The 20,923-nt window shown below is 39.5% G+C and overlaps 1 long non-coding RNA gene across 1 annotated transcript in view; it reads left to right on the top strand.

Moving 5' to 3' along the window:
* LOC118672080 overlaps nucleotides 1–14,339 on the top strand; it is a 96,114-nt gene extending 81,775 nt beyond the window's left edge. Inside the window, exons 6-7 of the long non-coding RNA XR_004972987.1 lie at nucleotides 13,193–13,251; nucleotides 13,746–14,339. This is a non-coding gene — a long non-coding RNA (uncharacterized LOC118672080). The remainder of the gene's footprint in view (nucleotides 1–13,192; nucleotides 13,252–13,745) is intronic.
* Nucleotides 14,340–20,923: the final 6,584 nt, after the last annotated feature.

The raw sequence follows: 20,923 nt of genomic DNA, 5'->3' as shown, positions 1-20,923 counted from the left end.
AGTAGTGAAGGTCCTTCGGTTCTTCTATTCTTCAGTGTGGCTCGCCTTAGACCTGCCAGGTATTCAGGAGAGTGTTGAGTTTCCCTGCGATACACTGTTCCTCTGTGTTGTAAACCACAGTCCTTATTTTAAAGCAAGCCGCATTTGTTTCCCAGACTGCCTTATTTTGTGTTTAGCAAAGAGTCAGTTTGTGGGTCAGCCTCTGGGTGGCAGTGTTCTGGGGTTGGCCTCTGAGGCTACAGGGCCTCTCTGTCCAGTGGAAGTTCACTGCCCAGAGCTGGCTGCGTAAGAGTTACCAGTGCTGTGTTGTTGCTGGGATTGAAAATCCCTCTATAGGCCAGACCCTGTTAACTCCCAGGGACTGATCAGGTTATTTTAATCCTTGATCTCCTACAGGGTGGAATCTGGGTGTGGCTGTGCTCCTTGCCTGGGGGATGGGGGGAGGAGTCTCACTCTCTGGAGAGAATGGCTGCCTCAGACCTGGGCTCAGGGGTGTCTCAGCACTCAATTCGCTGCCACCTCTCCCGGCCCCCCTTCTCTCCTCAGTCTCTCCCCAGATTCCACTCCTCCGCACACTCTCCCTCTCTTCAGCACAGGTGAGTGTCTGTATCCGAAATGTCCCATGAACAGGGTTCAGTGAAAACAAACAAACAAACGCCGGCCGCGGAAATGGGGAAGGCTTGGTTTCTGTAAGCTTCTTCTCTTACCGGGACTGCATGGTCTGGTCAGCTCTTCAGGCTGCCCCCTTTAGGCTCAGTCCTCTGTGATCAGACCCCCCCTACACATTTTATACAATGTATTACTTTACTAGTCACTGAATAAATGATCCTTGACTGGATGAATGAATAACACAAAGAGATGTCTAAGTACATGAAATCTTTTGCACATTAGTAGAGGATGACCAATCATTGAATGTTGCTAAAATCTTTCCTGAAAAATTTATATATATATATGATTATATTGTTGGTAGGTAATTGGTATACAGTTGCCAGATTTGGAATAAAACAAAAGAACAAGAGACACAATTAACTCTGAATTTTAAATGAGGAATATCGTTTTGACATAGAACATACCTATCCTAAAACATTATTTATTGTTTATCTGAAATTCAAATTTAACTGGGATTCCAATTTTATCTGGTAACCTCATTCTAATGATAGTGTGGATGATGGGTTTGTGGCAGGAGACATGGAAACTATTGGTTAGGCAATGAATGGCTTGAACTAGGGCATGCAACATGAAAATGCAAAAGGAAACTGAGATTCAGCTGGATAAAGGACATTCTTAAAGGTCTCCAGCTAAGCAGAATCGTATTAGATCCCAGGTTCATCCCTCCTACAACTGTCTTATTCACATCCTGTTTCATTATTAAAATTACAAAATTCAATTGGTCTAAAGATTATATCATTATGATTATCTAAAACTATGTCAATGGATACCAACCAATCTCAAGGATTGGCTGTCACTAAATAAGGTTATTACATCTAGACCTATTCATGGCCATATCTTGTTCAAGGTCAACCTAGGGTTACTTTTTTCAGCAGGTCCTGCAAGCATAGCAGATTCTGTGAAGGACCGTCTTAGCTTCAAAATAAACAAGGAGGAAACTAAAGAATTTAAGAGTGACTATCTGCTACAGTTTACTCTTTTCTCCATTGCTAATGGAGAAAATCCTATCTACTTATTATGTTCTTGACATATAATCCCATTTAATTTTCACATCAATCAAAGCAGGTAGGTTTTATTATCTTCAACTTACAGAAAAGGACTCTGAAACACAGATAGATTAGGTAATTGCCCCAAGTAAGCAAGTTGGGAGGTGGGGTGTTAATGAATCCTCTAATGACTATCAAAACCTAAGTATATGGGTGTGTAAAGATGAAAATGAGAATTGTTTAGGATGGAAAGTTATCCCAAAACTTAAAAGTAATTATGGGAACAGATATCAAAAGTACAAAGGCAGAGACTTCCTTATTAGCTGTGCAAGCTTGAGAGGTTTACTAAAACAGTGGGATTATAAAACCAGAAAAATCCTTGCCTCACAGGCTTTTTATGAGGAGAGCATGCTTTTAGAAACTGAAAGACTCTTCAGTTTCTTAAGAGTCTTTCAATGTAATAAAAGTTGTTATAATGTAGTTTTTGGGTGGCATTTTTTAACATCAGTGGTAATTTCCTATGCATAAGCCAATTGGGATAATCACAACTTGAAATATTTAGTTGAAATATTACAAGGTAATTAAGATAATTTGCGATTATTATTAAATGATTTTAAAATATCTTATTCTATGAAATTTCTTTAATAACAATTTTAGCTCATCTTTTCCTAATATACTTTTTATTATACCTTTTATAAATAGAACTTATCTTAAGGTTCATCTCCCTTGGGTCTCAACCAAGGGGAATTAGGTCTTGGGTACAAAAATGATGTCATTAAATGTACAATTCATTACCTAAGGTGTCCCTTGCTAAGCACCCTGGACAGGTTAATATAAAGGATCCTGTGTATGTTGCCTGTATCTCACTCTTCTTGTAATAAGATATACTAACTAGCTCAATGTAATGAATTCAACAAAACAATTATATTAAAGATATAGTTATATGGAATGACCAAATTATTCAAGCTGAGTTTATTTTGTATACTGGTTAACTGAATGATGTAGTTCAGTGAGACTACTGACACAGCTAGGTCTTGAGTGAGGTAGTCATATAACAGAGGCTAAAGCTACTTAGAGTGAAAAGGCAGGGTCTTTAAATCTAATTTCAAGTATCTTCACCTCTCCACACCTCCCTTGTATTTTAAAATGCTAATGACTCAAAATTTCTTAAATAAATACATGCTTAACTTTTTTAAAAAATCAAAAGTCTTTTGTGAATAAGTAGAGACTATTAAAATACCACTTCAAAAAGAAAATCTTAATGTTTTCTGGGAGGTATGCATTTGCTCTAAAATAATATTTTATAGCCCTTTTATCAATTTATCTGGAAGTTCATGAAGAGTCATGTAAGTAAATGAGACAAAGACTACTGCATTGTTTTATTACATCTGAAAGTAAGCTGCAGACCTGAGGTCTGAAGGCTGGCAGATCTGTGTTATTTTAAGTGTGGTTGTAAATACCGGTAATTTAATAAGACAGTTTGTTTCTAGTTTTTCTGGACTATACAGCCTCTGTCCTTTCCCTTCCCTTACAAATTCAGAGGCCAACCCCAGGTCAAATTTGGAGGACAAGTCACGGTAATATAAATATGTGCTGCTGGACAATGTTAAGAATGGAGTGTGAGATCCATGAACCTGCCCTCTGGCTTTTTATTTCTTCATTTTTGGAGAGAAAGTTGATTGAAGTCTTTAAAAACATTTTAAGTTGGCATGCTTTCAATTGCTCAGCCCAAGTAACAATTATCTGGAGAAAAGTAGCTGATTGCATCAATATGAGCGTTTTCATCTAGGTTTGCCAGGGCATTTTTATTAAAATGAATTAATTATCCTTACTAAAGTTAAAGGTAGAATAACATTTCTATTATGTTTAATGGAAGGCTTATGCTATGCAATTGGGAGGCTAAGTGTCATAATTCATGACGTTGTTGTAGAGATCAACAGTAGTATTGTTGTTCTTAGAGTCCAGACTGGAGCTCCAATCACCAATTTGAAGCTTTGAAGACTAGTTAATGACAAAGTCATACTGAAAGCAGTCACATAAATAGTTTAATTGCTATCACCTTCTCTCTCACCACTTCTATGGCTCACATCCATTTGTAGAAATTTTCCCCATCTTTATTTATATATATTTCTTTATTGATTAAGATATCACATATGTACCCTTATTCCCCCAGTGGCCCCCCCACCCCACTCCCATTCATGCCCTCACCCCCCTGGTGTCTGTGTCCATTAGTTATGCTTATATGCATGCATACAAGTCCTTTGGCTGATCTCTCCCCTTCCCTCACCCTGCCCTCCCTCTGAGATTTGACGGTCTGATCAATGCTTCTCTGTTTCTGTTCATCAGTTTATATTGTTCATTATAGTCCACAAATGGAATATATATCTTTCATGGAATATTTATCTTTCTCTGACTTACTTTGCTTAGCATAATGCTCTCCAGGTCCACCCATGCTGTTGTAAATGGTAGAAGTTCCTTCCTTTTTAAAGCAGCATAGTATTCCATTGTGTAGATGTACGAGTTTTTTAGTCCACTCATCTGCTGATGGGCACTTAGGTTGTTTCCAAATCTTAGCTATGGTAAACTGTGCTGCTATGAACATAGGGCTGCATATATCCTTTCTGATTGGTGTTTCTATTTTCTTGGGATATATTCCTAGAAGTGGGATCACTGGGTCAAATGCGAGATCCACTTTTAGTTTTTTGAAGAAAATCCATACTGTTCTCCACAATGGCTACACCAGTCTGCATTCCCACCAGCAATGCATGAGGGTTCCTTTTTCTCCACATCTTTGCCAGCACTTGTAATTTGTTGATTTCTTGATGAAAGCCATTCTGACAGGTGTGAGATGGTACCTCATTGTTATTTTCATTTGCATCTCTCAGATGATTAGTGACTTTGAGCATGCTTTCATATGTCTCTTGCCCTTCCTGTTGTCCTCTTTTGAAAAATATCTATTTAGGTCTGTTGCCCATGTTTTGATTAAGTTGTTTATCTTCCTTTTGTTAAGTAGTATGTGTTCTCTATAAATGTTGAAGATTAAACCCTTATTGGAGAGAAGATTGGCAAATATGTTCTCCCATGCAGTGGGCTTTCTTATTGTTTTGTGAATGATTTCTTTTGCTGTGCAGAAACTTTATATTTTGATGTAGTCCCATTTGTTTATTTTCTCTTTAATTTCCATTGCCCTAGGAGCTGTATCAGTGAGGATAATTGCTTTGGCATATGTCTGAGATACTGCTGCCTGCGGATGCCTTTAATATTTTTATGGTTTCCGGTCTTACATTTTAGTCCTTTACCCATTTTGAGTTTATTTTTGTGTATGGTGTAAGTTGGTGGTCTAGTTTCATTTTTTTTTGCATATATCTGTCCAATTTCCCCAATACCATTTATTGAAAAGACTATCTTGACTCCATTTGGGTTGATTTCTGAGTTCTCTATTTTATTCTATTGGTCTATATGTCTGTTCTTGAGCCAGTACCAGGCAGTTTTGAGAACAGTGGCTTTGTAATACACCTTGATATCTGGTATTGTGATCCCTCTAACTTTGTTCTTCTTTCTCAGGATTGTGGCAGCTATTCAGGTTTTTATTTATTTTTTTATTCCAGATGAATTTTTGGAGAGTTTGTTCTAGATCTGTGAAATATGCTGTTGGTATTTAATGGGGAGTCCATTGAATCTATAGAGTGCTTTGGGTAGTATGGACATTTTAATGATGTTGATTCTACCAATCCATGAACATGGTATGTTCTTCCATCTGTTTATGTCTTCCTCCATCTCTTTTTTCAATGTCCGGTAGTTTTCTGAGTACAGGTCTTTTACCTCCTTAGTTAAATTTATTCCTAGGTATCTTAATTTTTTTGGTGCAATGGTAAATGGGATTGTTTTTTTTTTAAAAAAATCTCTTTCTGTGAGTTTACTATTGGTGCATAAAAGTGTCATAGATTTCTTGGGGTTAATTTTGTATCCTGCTACATTGCCAAATTCATTTATTAAGTCTAATAATTTTTTGACAGAATCTTAAGGGTTTTCTATGTACAATATCATGTCATCTGGAAATAATAACAATTTTACTTCTTTTCCAATTTTGATGTCATTTATTTCTTCTTGTGTGATTGCTGTGGCTAGCACTTTCAATACTATGTTGAACAGGAGTGGTAAAAGCAGGAATCCCTAACTTGTTCCTGCTCTTAGGGGAAATGGTTTTAGTTTTTGCCCATTGAGTATGATGTTGACTGTAGGTTTGTCATATAAGGCTTTTATTATGTTGAGGTATGACCCCTCTAATCCCACTTTGCTGAGCGTTTTTATCAGAAAAAAGTGTTGGACTTTGTCAAATGCCTTTTCTGCATCAATTGATATGATTATGTAATTTTTGTCTCTCAATTTGTTTATGTGATGTATCACATTTATCGATTTGTGGATATTGTACCAGCCTTGCATCCCTGGAATAAACCTCAGTTGGTCATGGTGTATGATGTAATGATGGATCCAAATTGCTAGAATTTTGTTGAGGATTTTAGCATCTATGTTCATCAGGGATATTGGCCTATAATTCTCTTTCTTTGTGGTGTCTTTATCAGGTTTTGGGGTTAGGGTAACACTGGCTTCATAGAAAGAGCTTGGAAATGTGCCTTCCTCTTGAATTTTTTTGAATATTCTGAGAAGGATTGGTTTTAGTTCTTCTTTGAATGTTTGGTAAAACTCCCTTGTGAAGCCATCTGGTCCAGGACTTTTGCTTGCTTAAAGCTTTTTGATTACTGTTTCAATTTCATCAGTAGTTATCAGCCTATTCAGAGTTTTTTATTCTTCCTGATTGAGTTTTGGAAGCTTGTATTTTTCTAAGAATGTGTCCATTTCGTCGAGGTTGTCCAGTTTGTTGGAGTATTGTTGTTTGTAGTATTTTTTTTTTTTTACAATCCTTTGTTTATCTATGGGGTCAGTTGTTGCTTCACCACTTTAATTTCTGATTTTGTTTATTTGGGTCCTCTCTTTTTGTTTCTTGGTGAGCCTGGCTAGAGGTTCATCAATCTTGTTTATTCTTTCAAAGAACCAGCTCTTGGTTTCATTGATTTTTTTTTTTGTCTCTATGTCATTTATTTCTGCTCTGATCTTTATTATTTCCTTCCTTCTGCTCACTCTGTGCTTTTCTTGCTCCTTCTTTAAGTTGCAAGGTTAGATAATTTATTACCATTTTTTCTTGTTTTTTTTTTTTGAGGTAGGCCAATAGAGCTATGAACTTCCTTTTCAAGACTGCTTTCATTGTGTCCCATAGATTTGGGATTATTGTGTTTTCATTGTCATTTGTTTCCAGGATGCTTTTTATTTCTTCTTTGATCTCTTTGGTAACCTACTATTGTTTGATAGCATACTATTTAGCCTCCAAGTATTTGATTTTTTTCAATGTTTTTATTGTAGTTGATTTCTAATTTTATGCCATTGTGATCTGAGAAGATGCTTGTTATGATTTCTATTCTCTTGAATTTGAAGAGACTTTGCCTGTGTCCTAATATATGGTCTATCTTTGAAAATATCCCATATGCACTGTAGCTTTGGGGTGAAATGTTCTGAAGATGTCAATTAAGTCCATCTGATCTAGTGAGTCATTTAGGATTGATGTTGCTTTGCTGATTTTTTGTTTAGAGGATTTATCCAGTGGTGTCAGGTGGGTATTAAAATGCCCCCTGACTGTATTGCTATAGATCTCTCCCTTGATATCTTCCAGAACTTGTTTTATGTATTTGAGTGCTCCTCTATTGGGTGCATATATGTTTACCAGAGTTATATCCTCTTGTTGAATTGCTCTCTTTAGTATTATGACGTGGCCTTCCTTATCTCTTATTATAGCCTTTACTCTGAGGTCTATTTTGTCAGATAAAAGGATTGCAACCCAAGCTTTTTTCTCATTTCTATTTGCCTGAAAAAAATTTTTTCCATTCCTTCACTATCAGTCTGTGTGAATCCTTTGTTCTGAGGTGGGTCTCTTGCAGACAGCAAATATATGGGTCATGTTTTCTTGTTTATTCAGCTACCCTATGTTTTTTGATTGGAACATTTAATCCATTTATTTTCAATGTTATTATTGATAAGTCCTTGTTTGTCATCATTTTTATTCTTAATGTTTGTGTTTCTTCTTGCCTTTCTGTTCCTTCATTTTATAGCAGTCTCTTTAGCATTTCTTGCATTGCTGGTTTGGAGGTAATAAACTCTCTTGCCCCCTTTTTTGTCTGTGAAGCTCCTGATTCCACCTTCAGTTTAGCTCCTGATTCCACCTTCAGTTTTGAATAATAGCCTTACTGGGTATAGTATTCTTGGTTTCCATCCCTTGCTTGTTTATTTTATTCCATTCCCTTCTGGCCTGGTGTGTTTCTGTTGAGAAATCAATTGATATTCTAATGGAAGACCCATTGTAGATAACTTTGTCTCTCCCTGGCAGCCTTTAAAATTCTTACTTTGGCATTAATGTTTGTTAATTTAATTATGATGTGTCTTGATGTTGGTCTTTTTGGGTTCATCTTGTTTGGGACTCTATGTGCTTCTTGGACTTGCATGTTTTTTTCTTGCCAATATCAGGGAAGTTTTCTGTCCTTTCTTCAAACAGCTTTTCTATTACTTGCTCTGCTTCCTCTCCTTCTGGTAACCCTATTATGTGGATGTTGTTTCATTTTGTGTACTCACAAAACTCCCTTAGGCTCTCCTCTTGCTTCTTAAGTTTTCTTTCCAGTTGCTGCTGTGTTTGTGTGTTTTTTTCCTACCTTGTCTTCTAATTTGCTGATGTGGTCCTCAGCCTCTTCTAGTCTACTGTTTAAGCTGTCTATTGTGTTGTTTATTGCACCTATGTCATTCTTCACTTCCTCTTGGTTCCTTTTCATGTTGGTGACATTCTCATTCAGCTCCTTATACTTCTCATTGAGTTGTGTGTATTTGTAATCCAGCCATTTGAGCATCTTTATAAACATTACTCTGAATTCTTTCTGACATGTTACTTGACTCATTTCATTTAATTCCCTTTCTGGTGATACTTCTTTTTCTTTCCTTTGGGGATTGTTTTTTTGTCTCCCCATTTTTTGCTGCTTAATTGTTTTAATTATTTTAATTGTTTCTGTGTCTTATATCCAACTGCTTTGCTACCCAGGTTCCTTTTGGGTGGTGTTAGAGGTTCAGACTCTCAGATCTCCTGGGCTTGGTAGTTTAGCTGAGTTCCATACTTGAGCTATTTGGGTTCTCTTAATGTAGTTGTATCTTGAATGTTAATTTCTTATTCATGGATGAAGTTTCATCATGGGTTGGCAATGTGTCTCTCCCCTGGCTTTGTTGTAAGCTGTTTTGGATGTGATCATGGTTCCAGCTCTTGTGGAAAAGGTTGTCTGAGGTCTCACTGGTATGTGCTCACTGTGGGTCCCCAGAGTCCATGGCCTGGGAAGAAGGAGTCTCAGGGCCTGAGGCTCATGTACTGTGACTTTGGCTGGTGTGGTGTGACTCTTGCTGAATTAGCATCACTCTGTATCTCACTATGAGGGGCCCAGAGCCTGTGACAGTGTGGGGCAGGTGTCTTGTAGTCTGTGGTTGAGGCAGTGGAACTCCGGTGAAAGTGATTTCTCTCTCTGAATCATGAGAGGGTTCAGGATCCAGCAGCTGGAGATGTGGAAATCTCAGGGTCTGTAGCTGGAACAATGTGGCATTGTCTAGGGAGGCACGTTTTCAGTAACTCACCAAGCTGTCCAGAGATAGGTACCCAGGAGGGGGATGTTGTGGATCCTACTGAGGGAGCCATGTGCCCTTGGTTAGAGAGGCACATGTCCAGTGGCAGCACACAGGGGACCCAGGAGTCGTCTGCAAGGGGTGTGTGTTTGTGGGGCCCACATACTGGATCAAAGCAATTGTGGTGTGCCACTGGCCCCATGGAGGGAGAAGTCCCAGTTTTTGCTCAGGGGATGTATACCCTTGGTTTGATATGCATGCTCAATGGCTGCTTACAGAGGTGCACAGGAGCTGTATGCTGGGGCAGTGGGCTCAGGGGGCCCTTGTGCTGATGCTATCATGTGGACTGGATGCTAACAGCCAGAGTTGTGCCTTGTGGTGCACTCAGGGGCCGCCTGCCAGGACAGTGGGCTCAGGTAGCTTGCTTGCTGGATTGGTGTGACTGCAGAGACCAGAGGTCGGCAGCTGAGGAGGGGGAAGTCTGAGTTTCTACCGCTGTGGCCTTGAGCTTTTGGTTGGATATGAGTGCACCTAGTGGCAGCTCACAAAGGTGCTCGGGAGTTACCTGCTGGGGTGGTGGCCTCAGGGGGCCTGCATGCTGAAACCACGTGACTGCAGTGTCTGTGGGTAGGCATCCAGGTCGGGGGAAGTTCAAATTTCTACTGCTGGGGCCATGTGCCCTTGTTTGGATATGAGCTCACCCAGCCAGGGTTCAAGGAGGCATCCAGAAGCCACTTAGAGGGGTAGCAGGCTCAGTAGGCCTGTTTGCTGGAAAGGCAGAACTGAAGTGTCTAGAGGTCAGTAGCCAGGGAGGGGGATGTCCCAATTTTTTTCTGCCTTGCACCCTTGGTTGAAACTGCTTGCCCAGCAGGGGCTCACAGATGCACCCAGGAGCCGTCTGTCAGGGTTGTGGGTCTCAGGAGGCCTCCACACCAGAAAGGAGAGACTGTGGTGTCTGGAGGTTGGCAGCTGTGGAGTGGGAAGACTCATTTTTTACTGCCTGGGTCTTGCATACTTGGTTGGATACATGCATACCCAGTGGTGGTTCACAGAGACACCCAGGGTTCATTTGCCAGGGCGGCACACTCACACACTCAGGGGGGCTCTGGCATTAAAGCTACACACCTGAGCTGTCTGTGGGCAGGTAGCCGGGAGTGGGGGAAGTCCAAATTTCTACTGCCAGGGCTGTGTGTCCTTATTTGGCTATGAGCATGCCCAGCGGGGGCTCATGAGGCACCCAAGAGCTGCCTTTGCGGCTGTGAGCTCAGGAGGCCTACATGCTGGAAAGCATGTGGTGTCCAGAGGTTGGCAGTTAGGGATGGGGGAAGTTGCACTTACTTCTGCGGGAGCCTTGCACCCTTGGAGGTGGAGGTCCTAGGGTCTGCAGGTCTGCAGGTGGGGCAGCAGGATTTTGGCTGGAGTGGCTGCAAGGTCGCGGGCAGTGTCCAAGGCCTGTCTGGGTGGTGGTGGTGGTGGTGATGAGTTCCTAGAAGAGGCCACTCTTCTCTTCAAGATGGCATGGGCTCCATGCCCAAGCCCCGCAACCAGGGGAGTGCCACAGCAGTGGTAGGTGCTCCCTGTCCAGGAGAGTCTGGTCTGCCAGCCCCTGCTACTCCTGCCAGATTAACTGTCACTCACTCACTCACTCACTCACTCACTCACTCACACACACACCACACACATCCACACACTTTCCTTTTACCCCCTCACTTACACTTCCTATCCCTCACCTCTGTCGTGCCAGCTGCCATCTTCCTTCTCTGCCCCCTCTTTAAATGTAATTGTTGAACCCATGATAAGTCTATAGTGGCTAAATCTGGCCATGACCCTGTATGTTCTCCCAAACTGCTATAAATTGTGATATGTGAAATGAGTTTGTTCTAAATAGTCTGATGTTTCAATAAATTCTTCAATGCCATGCCTATTGATGAAATATGTGGATAATTTAAAAGGAAGACTTTCTACTTAGTTTTTACATATTATGACAATGTTAGTAACTTATTTACCTTTCATAATTAGGAACATAACAACAAGGTCTTGCATTGCTGAATAGATATAACTGAAGGAAGAAATATTGGCATGTTTGGAAATAAGGTTAGGGTTGAAAATCAGTTTTAGGTGATTGTAAATTATTTAAGCAGGGAAGTGAGTGTTGACTATTTTCCTTGCCTGGCTCACCAGGATGTTAAAGGGAGGCAGTTCATTTCAGCCTCCCTTTAAGAAATTGCAGAAACTCTGCTGCTGCTTAATTTTTTTTAATTTTAGTATCTGAAATAATAAACACAAGGTAATAATGCTGAATTTTGAAAAAGATAATATGGGAAAGAGGTTATATTATTTGGGAATGTAATTTATAAATAGGAAATATGTAAAATGCTTAAGATGTTTAATAACAAAATTCAGTATGCCTCCTGGAAAGTTAAAACACAATTACTAACACATTCATTTTGAGAAAATACATTTGGTGTGTTACTGGTGATAATAGTGATTCTTCATCAGAAGGCAGTGCTCACTGTGACTCTCAAGGAGAGTCTGTGTAAGGGCCATCTATTTCCTTTCAAGAGCCTTTGAAAATTCTCTTCACTCAAGGGCATAGTTATCAGTTGCTTTATGAAGACCACACACTTATCAGAGTTTTTCTCCCCATCATGACCTGCAGGCAAAGATCTTGTCACTTGATTTGATATTTAGTTTTGATTAACAGTTCAATGGGTCATGTTTCCTGGCTTAAATTTTAATAACATTTTTTATTTGTGGTTCATAACTTAAAACACACACACACACACACACACACACACACACACACACACACACACCTAAGTTCAGTCCCTCATCCAGGCTGGCAATTAGGCAATTTTTTCATTTATTTACAAATGTCCCCCAAATAAATATCAAATGGTATATTTAAAAAAAATAAAAGTAGATTTTTTATTGATTTCAGAGAGGAAGGGACAGGGAGGGAGAGAGAGAGAGAGAGAGAGAGAAAGAGAGAGAGAGAGAGAGAGAGAGAGAAACATCAATGATAAGAGAGAATCATCAACTGGGAATCAAACCACGACCTCCTGGTTCATAGGTCAATGCTCAACTGAAAGGGCTAGGACTACGCCCTCCACCTTGCCCCAGGGTAAGGGCTATGCCCTCCATCTTAACTTGGCCATGTGCTCAGCAAGCTTCTTCCCGGAAGATAGTCAAGGGAAGTGCACGCCATCACTATGACCCCATCCTGTGTAATGAGACACCGACTCGCGCCTGGCCAATCGGCAGGGCCCACAGTCTTTTCTCCTCTCCTTACCCCAACCCCCTATAAAAGCTCTCTCCACACAGAGTTTTCTCTCTCTCAGCCACTGGAGCTTACCATTGCATCGGTGAGTGTGGCAGGGGAGCCAAACCTAGGTTTGAAATGAATGACTCTTTGCTTTTGCATCGGACTCGCTGGCTCCCTGTGGGTTCTTGGGAATCATGAAATCTGGGCACAACACAACCACTAAGTCATGCCCATCCAGCTCAAATGGTATAATGAGTGAAGACAGATTGGGTCTTGTTGGCACATTGACTCTGGGTGTAATGTGGTTAAGTGACTGTGGGAGAGAAATCAGCATGGCTCCAAGGAAAAGAGACTGCATTGGATTCAAATGTCCTGAATGCCTGCAGGCCTGGCTCTGATACTGATTGACAGAGTGCCTTCACAACAGCCATAAATCTACTGTTGGCTTCACATGTTTGTAAATGGGGCTGCACTAGTGCCTTGCCCAGAGCAGGTACTGGATAAATAAATGTCAAATGAGGTTTTATTCTATCTCTAAAATTCCCTAATTTGGTGTTTATTATTATTACAGAGATACAGAATCTCAGGGATTAAATGAATTTTGAAGAAAGAAACAAAGAAAAAAATCAGGTGTGAAGTCAAAAAGGCAACTCATTCTCTTTCTTTCATGAAATAACCTAGAAAATATTTTCCTATGCTGAACTCGTGTATCTCCTTCCGATTACATATAAATGTGGCTGGACTCTCCCTGCTGAACTTTTATAGCAGTCACATCTGAAACGCTTGAGTTCAATTACCTTAACCAATTTATATCCACATTTTAAAATTTTGCATAAAATTTAGCAAAGACAGCAACTTTGGTTAGTTGGCTGTTACTTTCTGGTCTTATTGATTTGGAATTGGCCCAAGATCCTCCTGATTTGTCACACATTTGGTTTCTAAATTAAAACAGGAAATACTGAAGCAGATTAAAATGGAAACAGCAACAAAGTGGTATTTTCCAAACATGAATAAAATGTTGGTTTAAAGTGGAGGGGATTTCCATTACCAGAAACTTTTTTCATTTCCCTAACTCTGTAAGAACTGTTTTTTTCCAATCTGGAATTGTGATATTCTACTGACAGGCACTGATGAAAGATGAGCTGGAGATAAAGAGATGCCTCAGGAAGGAATGAAGCCAGAAGTTCACACCCAGGGGAGGGGCGCGGTGCACCTGAAGACTGTCCAGGTGCCACAGGGCTTGGTGATCAGAGTGCTTTTGTTTTGTTTTTAAAGAATACCTCAACTATAAGGCATATCTGTGGCTTCATGACTGTGCTCACTGCAGGCATTTGACTTCACTAAAAGAGACCTTAAGCCTGGGACCAACATCTCACAGCCAATTTTGCAATCCCGCCTTTACATCACCAGTGAAGAGCTGTTTTCTGCAAACATGCAGTGAGTCAAGTAGTGTTCTTTCACAGCATAAATAGTTGGCCTGAACATTCTTTATGGCATCTCTTTCTATGGTACTTTCCATTACAGATGGAATGCAAATAGTACTTTCTGGAAAAGATATTGTCATCAAGACATTTCTCTCAAAGTTCTAGAATTTAGCAGGTTAAAAAATATATAAATGGTTTCATATCTTTAAATATATATATATGGCTAAATGTCTTTGGTAAGAGATAAAGAGATTTATTCAGAGAACCGAGGCAGCTTAGATTCTAGAGGGTAGAAACAGGGTTTCTGATGTGCTATGTTTACTACATTAACATGACCTAATAAAGATGTTTTAAAAAATAGATGTTGAACCCATTGGTGGAGTTGGGAGTCCAAGAGAAACAGTTTCATAGTTCTCCAATTCAAACTCCTTGTAGTCAATATATATGATACATTTATTTACCAATAATTTATTTATTTATTGGCCCAAAGGAATAGTTGGATTCAATGGGCAATTTGTGATACTTTGTGTGATAACTGAGGGAAATGGTGTCTTCATGGAGAAACTGGCATGAAGTTGATCTTGTGTGCTTCCCTTGTCAGTTCACTTTCCTCTTTAGCAGACAAGGCTCATGAAAACTTTTGTTCATATGCATCATGAAAAGGATGTGAGATGGACATAGCCAGAAGGTTATTTGGATTCCATCTGGTCTTTTCATGGATTAATAGAATAAAATAGTATATGTGAAAACCCTTTTATAAATGTGAAGTTCTAAATAAATGTGTGGCATTAATTATTATTGCAACCTTTCTAGTGGAGAATACAGCATGTTGCCAACATCAACCCCCTGAGCTGATCTTTTTCATGACAAATATATCTAGAAAAGCATTGGCTCCTCCCTTTCTTTGGTCTTTAGTCATGCATTGAGTAGATTGTTTTTGTAGCAAATTTAATGTAATCATTGGCCCAAGTCTAGACAAGGAAAGGTACTTTAGCAGAACTAAAGAGGTAATTACTGTGCATAGCTTGTTATTAAATTAATATTGAAATAAGCCATTCCATTTTAGATGGTATAATTTTAAGAGAATTCACTTGCCTTGCACTTATGAATGAGAAATGCCTTAGGTTAGACCTGTCTCTGACAATCAAATAACACTTTCTCCAAATATAGCAAGGTGTGATACCAGATGACACAGTAAAACCAAGAAGCTCAGCTTTGCCTCACAGGTATCCATTCAGCTCTGTTTCCATGGCTTTGGAAAGAAGGTCAGCAAAATATGTATTATTCAAGAGAAAAATTTATATGATGGAAGGCCTACTTCTGTTATACAGCTCATGCTTTAATTAATATTTAAGGACATTTACCATAAAAATATTATTTATGTTTGGAATAAACAGAGTTGAAATAAATAAGATTAGTACCTGCAACTATAAAACAAAATATATACATTCTTGATACATGGTTTCTTCGGAGCAATATGCCAGCATTCGCGTTGCAGGACATGAGGAGGAACAAGACACTGAATCTTGGGTAATTTGGTCCTAGGTCTCTTACCTTCTTTGTTTAGGGGCTTTCTCACAATATATTGGTGGACATCATCTTCTTTAGAGAGACTGAAAAGTTTTCCAGTTCTGCTAACTCTTTTGGACACCAGGTAGTAAGGCACAGTAGTATCAGTGAGACCAGAAATATCTTTCTCTCCTCTTTTTCTGCAATGAAGAGACCATAGAATATGGTAAACTTTTGGCTAAGAGAATGAAGGAGGACAAAGAAAAATGCCAGGAACAGATCGCCAAGAGATAAGAGATGTAGGTTATCCTCTCAAAGAGTTTCTACCTCTAAGTGTGAGTTCAGTCAAAAATTATATTTTTTAAGAGAAACAGATAAATAAGAATATATATATACATATACACTAGAGGCCCAGTGCACAAAAATTTGGGCACATGGGGGGGTCCCTCAGCCCAACCTGTGCCCTCTTGCAGTCTGGGACCCCTCAGGGGATGTTTACCTGCTGGCTTAGGCCCACTCCCCAGGGGATTGGGCCTAAGCTGGCAGTCAGATATCCCTCTGGCAGCCCAGGACCCTCGGGAGATGTCCACTTGCCAGCGGGGAGCAGGCCTAAGCTGCAGTTGGGCATCCTTAGCACTGCTGAGGAGGTGGGAGAGGCTCCCACCACCACCGCTGTACTGGCAGCCATCAGCCTGGCTTGTGGCTGAGCAGAGCTCCCCCATGTGGGAGTGCACTAACCACCAGGGGGCAGTTCCTGCATTGAGCATCTGCCCCCTAGTGGTCAGTGTGTGTCATAGTGACCAGTCATTCCCAGACATTCTGCTGTTAGGGTCAATTTGCATCTTACCCTTTTATTATATAGGAGATATATATATATATATATATATAGAGAGAGAGAGAGAGAGAGAGATTAGATATAGATATAGATATAGATATAGATATAGATATAGATATAGATATAGATATAGATATAGATATCCTATATATCATATATCCTATATATATATATATATATATATATATATATATATTCATCATAGTGAAAAACAGATATATTTTATCTTTTTCTCTGCCTCTTGAATATCAAGTAGCAAACATTTACTTAGAACTTATAGGGTCATAGGTCCTATGAATAAGAAAATACCCCTGTGAAGTAATTTGGTTTGGAGAGAGAAAGAAATGACACAGAAAATAAAATATGGCAAGGGCTATAATTAGTTTCATGCTGGGATACTAATCTCATGTCAATCTTAGAAAGTCTAGGAAATTGGGCCAGGCCACTTGAGACTATATATATGAGGACTCTGTATGTCTCCTGGGAGAAACAATAAAGATAATATGTATCACTTTTTTCCAGGCCACAGGGTAAAAAGTAGCTCAAAATAAAAGTTGTAGAAGAGTGTGACTTAGCCTTTTGGGAAAGTACACTAAGAAGGGATAGAAATTACCCTGAAAGGAGAAATGTCTGGCTCAGTACTCGACCATCAGTTCACAGCAAATAGGACAGAATCATTCACAAGTCTTTCCACACATACTCTGGGACGTTAGAGCTTACTTAAGCTCAGGGAGAAGAACAAAGAGATACCAAATGAGCAGCTTCTTTCTTGGAAGTCAGTAAAAAGCTACATTCTCCAATTAGGGGACATCTTACTCAGCTTAAGCTGCTATAACAAAGTGACATAGTCTTGGTGGCTTACACAGCAAACATTTACTAGTATATCTCATAGTTCTGGAGGCCAAAAGTAGGAGATCAGGATGCTAGCATGGTAGGGTTCTGGTAGGGGCTGTCTTCTGGACTGCAGACTGCCAACCTCTTTTTTTATCATCACATGCCAGAAAGAGAGGGAGCTAATTCTCTGGCCCATTTTATAAGGGCACTAATCCCATTCATGGGGCTGCCACCCCCAATGACCTAATCAACTCCCTAAAGCCCCACCTCCAACTACCATCATATTAAGATTAAACGTCACCATGTGAATTTTGGGAGACACAAGCATTTAAGTTCACATTAAGACATTTAGGTTGTGTTGATAATTTACAACATTAATTTGTGTTTTTTGATCTACTGGTTTTAGTGGACCTTCCCTCGGTTTGGTTTCCTATCCAAGACTTGGTGTTATCTTGAGTCTCTGCAACTCTGCTTATAGGTTCCAAAGGAAGGGATTGCTAAATTCCATCCAAGCATTCATTTACTTTATAAACCCAGGCTCTTCAAGAGCATGTCCTCAAGGGCAGAGAATGGAAACATGGGTTTGGGAAGTGGGCAAGTGGAAGAAACTGCCTCCTAATTGACCCCTACTTCTCTCTTACCCACCGCTGTCTGCCCCCCACAGCGCTGGAATGACCCATCTACAATTGAAATTGAACCTTCTCATTCCCAATGGCCCCCATTAGACCCAGGAAAAAGTCCAAACTCTTTTGCATGGCTGAGAACCCCTTAAAGATCTGAATTATGTTAATCTGTCTGTGTTCATCTCTAACACACCCATTAAATGTCCTTCTTCCCCACCCTTTGCCTTTGATGTTTCAGTCATACCTTCCCTGTTTCCACTGTAGCAATCTCCATTGCTCTTCTCTCTCTCTCTCTCTCTCTCTCTCTCTCTCTCTCTCTCTCTCTCTCTCTCCCTCTCTCTCTTCTTGTTTTTACTCCCTATTCTTATCCAAGTGCTTTTTATGTTTTTTTCTCCTGCTATGGTTAGCTTAAATGTCACTCTTCCAGGAAGCCTCTCTTGACTTCACGTTTGAATTAGTGGGCCTTTTCGTAGAGCCCCTGCTTTTATCTTATAGAGCACTTATCACATTGCACATGTCTGTCTGTTGACTTGTTTTACTCACTATCCAGGAAACCTCATGAGGTTTATGTAAAATGATGGCATTGACCTTCATTCTAACTTTTTGGCTTTAATTGTTTTCATACTTTTTCTTCTGTGAAAAGCAGAGAGGTATTACAATCTTAGGTTATATATAAACCATTTACATCCCCATTATTTATGTATTCTACTCAGGTATGAGTATTTTTAGTTTTCTACTTGATTTCATTTTGTCTTCCTCCATGATTATTTCTTAAGAAAAAAAATTTTTTTTTCTGCCATTCTGATAGCTTCCCAATACTATTTATTTGTGGTTTGTACATAAACTCTTCAAATACTCTCTGGTTTTCTTGTATGCTTCACAATCTGGTTTCTTTCAAAAGGGCCATATTGCTTTTTAATTACTGTTGTACTTTTCTAATGCTCCTTTTGAGTAGGTTCATACAGCAGATATTACACTACAGGAACTCTTATTACTAGGGAGAAAGTATCAATTACAATTTTTTAAAAGTTATAAAATATTACATTTTAACCCAACAATTCCACTTAAATAAAATAATCAGAGACTTGGGCAAAAGGGAATGTTTAAGTATATCCATTTTAGAATTATTAAAAATTGGGAATAATTTGAAATTTCAACAATCAAAACTGTTCCCCAAATGATGGCAAGTTATGTTATGGAATATAATATATTCATTAAAATAATATTGCATAATTGTAAAACATTTAAAATATTTTGCTAAGTAAACAAATCGATGTGATCCCATTTTTATAAGGATATAGATTTATCTAGCATTGGATGACTCAAAATTTTAGCAGTCATTATTTCTGAAGGAGACACTACTATTGATTTTTCTATTTAATTGTCTAGGATCTTTAAGTTTTGTGCATTGAAAATGTATTACTCTATATTTATAAAAAAGTTAATAAAATATGAAAGCTGATGATTTGGTTCACCAATCATGGTTACCAATTCTTCACATTAAATTTCCCCCCAATTATTTTTGAAATGTACCTTGACCTTATTAGCAGAAAGTTCATGATGTCAGCCTATTCTCTGACCTCTGAATCATCAGGGGCTACTACTTGATCCAAATAGGCTGGTGCTACTTCCATATATCTGGTGGAGGAATGAACAAAAAGTTCAGGTTGGTTTGCTAAGACCATTTCTGAACGCTGATTGCAGACCTCCTTCAGTGCCCTCAGGTAGGTGCTTTCAACTGCTGCATGCCTGCATGGCCTTCATTCCTCCCAATGCTGCAGGAAATGCTCCTGTCATTCATATTGTCATAATGGTTACTATTCACAAGAACACAAAAGTGAGCCAGGATGAACAGGTCCAGCGAGGGTGGTCTTCACCACTTGCCATGACGGTAAGATAGTACCAGCCCCCGCCCCCCCCCAACCCCGCCCGACCCCCTGCACACTTACATCCCATGTTGATGCCTGATTGACAACCCAGAGTCTCCCTTCTTCAGTGAGGTTGGTTTCCCTTTTCTGACAGTCGAACTCGGAAGAGGTATATACAACCACACTGCGCTCACAACTTCAAAATCTGAAGGACTGAACTGTGTGGGTTGTTATTCTTTCCTTTCCAGAGTCTCTTTGTGAACATTGACCCACCCTCAACGTTTCTCTCCCCTTCCCTGACTGCTCAACGTTGCCCTAGAGAAGTAAAATATTCTGACACAAGTTCTCCTGAATAATGAGCATCCAGTTTCCTCATGTTTCTGTTCCTAAGAGAAACAACTTACATTTTCTTTAAGAAAGTTCTCCACCAAGCTTTCTGCCTAGAGAAAGAAAAAGCTATCAGATTCACTCAATTCAAAACATCCTTTATATAAAGAATCTAGGAATTTTCTGAAGCTAGAGTTGAATTTAAAGACAGTTTAGTTCACGGCTCCACTCAGGTGATGAGTCTGAGTTCCAGAGGTAACTCACATGTGTCACAGAGCAAACAGCAGAGGAATCAGTGACAGAATCTAGGCCTGCTATTGCCTGGACATGTGTTCAAGTTTCTTTTTTCCCCCCCCCAATAGGGTCAAATGTGGCCAAATGGAATGACTTCTCCAAGTTCTGGCAAGAGCCACTATGAATTGTCACCAGCTTTGGCCATGGAAACATTTTGTTCTCTAGTTACATACATACAAAAATGTAAGATTGGGGAAGCGGATAAAGCTTTTGTGTGCATAATTAATAACTCACACTTGAATCTCTGTGTCTCATTAGAGGTAGTTGTCTCACCTTTAACTAGAGAAAACAGGCTTTATTTTTGTAGTGCTTTGCCCTATTATGTTCAAGAGTAATAATTCACAGTGACAGATATAATCCACCAAACTCATTATTTTCAACCCCAGCCCATTTATTTTGCATTACCAATACAGTCTTGATGCCTATCATTCCTTGGGCTGCGGTGCTTGATGAAATGTTTTATTGCAATATGTCAGAGTCTAAATAATCAACAGCAGGAATAAGGTCGAAGCCTTCCAGAGTGACTGTGTGCATTATAAAATCATGTGTAACGCACTCTGTTCTCCCAGGAACATGTCCTACAGATGT

This window comes from Myotis myotis, unplaced genomic scaffold (assembly GCF_014108235.1).
Source record: "Myotis myotis isolate mMyoMyo1 unplaced genomic scaffold, mMyoMyo1.p scaffold_m19_p_1, whole genome shotgun sequence".
NCBI lineage: Eukaryota > Metazoa > Chordata > Mammalia > Chiroptera > Vespertilionidae > Myotis > Myotis myotis.
Note: the sequence above shows the minus strand (reverse complement) of the source record. Positions and strands in the feature narration are given on the sequence as shown.